We start from the raw sequence: 3,582 nt of genomic DNA, 5'->3' as shown, positions 1-3,582 counted from the left end.
TCCCTCCTGCCCTCCTTGGCTGCGGCGGCGAAGCGAGGCAGCGGCCGCAGAGAGCGCGCGGAGCACGGCGCCCGCCGCCAACTTTTGACTTTAGGAGTCGCTGAGGTCTCGCCGGGAAGGTCCCGTCTGCGCTCGGCTGAGCAACGCCGCCGCCTGCCGAGAGCTGAGCCGCTCGGGCCGCAGGAGGAGCCGGAGGAGTAGTTGGAGGAGGACTGGGGCTCGGCTGCTCCGCCGCATAATGTCCAGGGAACGTGTAGGAGAAAGCGCAGAACGTGCGCTCCGAGGCGCGGCGGGCGCCCTGTGCTGGCGGGGATAGCGGAGCGGCTTCTTGAATGGGGGAGTGGGGGGCGGAGGCGGGGGGGGGGTCCTCTGCCGCTCAAATACCCCCGGTGCCCGCCTCTAGGAGGAGAGGGGAGGAGAAAGCGAAGTGAGCGGGGACCGCCTCCTTCCAGACCGCGTCCCCTGCTTGGCCGGCTGGTGCGGGACTCCCAGCCGGCCCTCTGCTTCAAGAGGCGGAGGCCAGAGGCGCCGGGAGCGCAGAGGCAGCGGATGGTGGCCCCAGGCAGCTCGTGGAGCTGAGCTTTTCTGAGACTCCCTGTTCCGGGGATGAAGAGCAGAGAAAGTTCTCTCTCTTTGCTGGCGCTTGCAGTCTATCTTTGTGTGTGTCTCTCTCTCTAGTCTCTTCTCTCTGCTCTCTTTCTACCATCTGAATCTCTTTTCTCTGCCTCGCTCAATCTCTGTGCTGCTCTGATCGGTCTCCCTGTACTCCCCTCTGGTCGCTGCTTCTCCTCCCATGGTGCCCCTCTAATTTCCCGTATTTCTCCCTTTCCTTTTCTCTCTCTCTCTCTTCTGTTCCCGTCTCTTTTAAATAGTCCTCTCCTTCTCCTCCCTTCCCCCTTTATGAATTTCTGCCCCTGTCTATCCCCTCATTTTGGTTTCTCACAAGTGGAAGTGGCCAAGTGCTGGAGCGCCTTTCCTTCCATCAGTTTCTCACTAGGGATGAGATTTGGCTTCTGAGCTCCGCGCTAGGTTTAATCGCCCCAAGTCGAGCTTTAGCGATGAAGTTCATAATCTTGCCGTTTGGGGAGTGTTTCAAATCCTTGGTCTCCTGAAAGTTTCGCAAAGCTTTTCAAGCTGTGCTTTCCCCAGCCTCTGTCGCCATCCTGAGAGGCTCCGTAGTTTTCTGTAGGTCCGGATCCAAAAAAGGTTAAGAACCACTCTTGGCAGCGAGAGGGGCGGGGACATTGGCGCCTCAGACTGGCCCAGGGGTTAGAGATATTGGGGGGGAACGGGAGAAAGGCGGAGTGCAAAGGGATAGTCGTGGCCCCGGAGGGGAAGCACCAGTCCTAAGAGAGGTTTCTCAATCACTTCCGCTTGCTTTTTGTCAGAGATGCTTAGAGCAGCGCAAAGCTGACACTTCAAAACACACTTACCTCCGCCTTGGGATGCAAATTTGAAAGTCAGAAATTATGCCAGAGAAGGAGGATGCTAGTATGTGAGTGTGTGACCGTGTGTATCTCTCTCTGTATGTAAACGGATTAATCCTGGATAGTTCAAAAGCACATTTTCCTTTACCAGTCTCACGAAGGTAGGATGTGCTAATTTCAAGACAAAGGAAATGGCAATTAAAAAAAAAAAAAAAGATAGTCCTAATATCCCAGAACGGGAGTTTTCTGTTGCTTGGTTGGCTGATACTCAGGGTTGAAAATACTTAAGACTGCCAACACCAGGGACCAGTATGCTAGAACAGTCTAGCAATATGCTAGAAGACTCCACTACTCTAGAAATATTCGTATATATATTTCTCCTGGTAGAGGGAAAAATGTCTTGGCATGACTGGAATTTCCTAAAATTGTTAATCCAAATGGATTACTGTCGCCATTGTCTAACTGTATTCCTGGAATTTGGGTATGTACAATGGCATATAAAGATGGTAAAATAGCAACAACCTGCATAGTACACAATAAGAGACTTTTAAAGGATGACATTTAAATCTTTTTCTTAAACCTTCAAAATAATTCACTAAAATACATTTCTTCTAATATACAATCTTTTCATTATGTAATAAAATTTCTCACAATCATTGCTGAGAGTTTAGCAAGGAACAGAAAAATATCAAGAAATCAAACTATTAGCTGATTCCTATGAAAAGTATTCCAGAACTTCCACTATAAAATTACTAAAATATATAACACTTTTACAGACACACAGATGAATGGAACAGAATAGAGAGCCCAGAAATAAACCTATGTACACATGGTCCATTAATTTACAACAAAGGAGCCAAGAATATACACAGGGGAAAGTACAGTCTCTTAAATAAATGGTGTTGGGAAAACTGGACAGCCATGTGCAAAAGAATGAAATAACCACTTTCGTACATCATTCACAAAAGTTAATTCAAAATGGATTAATGACTTGAACATAAGCCCTGGAAGCATAAAATTCCTAGAAGAAACAGGGGGTGATCTCTTTGACATCAGTCTTGGGGATTATATTTTGGATTTGACACCCAAAAGCAAAGGTAACAAAAGCAAAAATAAACAAGTGAGACTACATCAAACTAAAAAGTTTCTGCTCAGCAAAGGAAACCAGCAACAAAATGAAAAGGCAAGCTATGGAATGGGAGAAAATATTTGCAAATCACATATATCAGCTAAGGGGTTAATATACAAAATGTATAAAGAACTCATACAACTTGATAGTTAATCTGATTAAAACACAGAAAGAGGATCTAAGTAGACGTTTTTTTCAAAGAAGATACACAGATGGACAACAGGTACCTGACAGGGCGCTCAACAGCATTAATCATCAGGGAAATGCAAATCAAAACCGCTGTTATCAAAAAGAGAAGAAATAAGTGTTGGCAAGGATGTGCAGAAAAGGGAACCCTTGTGCATTGTCGGTAACAGAATAGAAGTTACCCAAAAAATTAAAAGTAGAACTACCACATGATCCAGCAATTCCAATTCTGGGTGTTTATCCATAGGAAATGAAAACACCAACTCAAAAAGATATATTCACTCCCATGTTCATTACAGCATTATTTGCAATAGCCAAGATATGGAAGCAACCTAAGTGTCCTTCAAGAGATGAATGTATAAAGAAAATGTCACACACACACACACACACACACACAGACACACACACACACACACACACACACACACACACTGTGTGATAAAAAAAATACGGTGAACACTTCTGCCAAGTGCCATCCAGTGGAAAGGCAGGGATCTTCAATATGGGAAGCAGCACATTGAACCTTAGTAACAGTGTGTGACAAGTTTCAACTTGTTCAGTGCAGTCAGTCGGGTGTGAGCTATGGTTGAAAAAGGTGTGTTTTAAAGCATGCCATAAATCATCCTCCATCATGACAGTGCTCCGTGTCACACATTGCTTCTGGTATACTGTCTGTCAGCAATATCTGTCAAAAATATTACAGTGTGTCCTCATTCACCTTATTCACCAGATCTGGCACCGTGCGACTTCTGGCTCTTCCCCAAAGTCAAAATGGCCATGAAAGGTAGACATTTTGAATTGATTCAGGACATCAAGACAGCCATGACAGCACAATTAAAG

This window comes from Hipposideros armiger, unplaced genomic scaffold (assembly GCF_001890085.2).
Source record: "Hipposideros armiger isolate ML-2016 unplaced genomic scaffold, ASM189008v1 scaffold_578, whole genome shotgun sequence".
Lineage (NCBI taxonomy): Eukaryota > Metazoa > Chordata > Mammalia > Chiroptera > Hipposideridae > Hipposideros > Hipposideros armiger.
The sequence above is the reverse complement of the archived record's forward strand: the minus strand, read 5'-3'. Positions refer to the sequence as shown.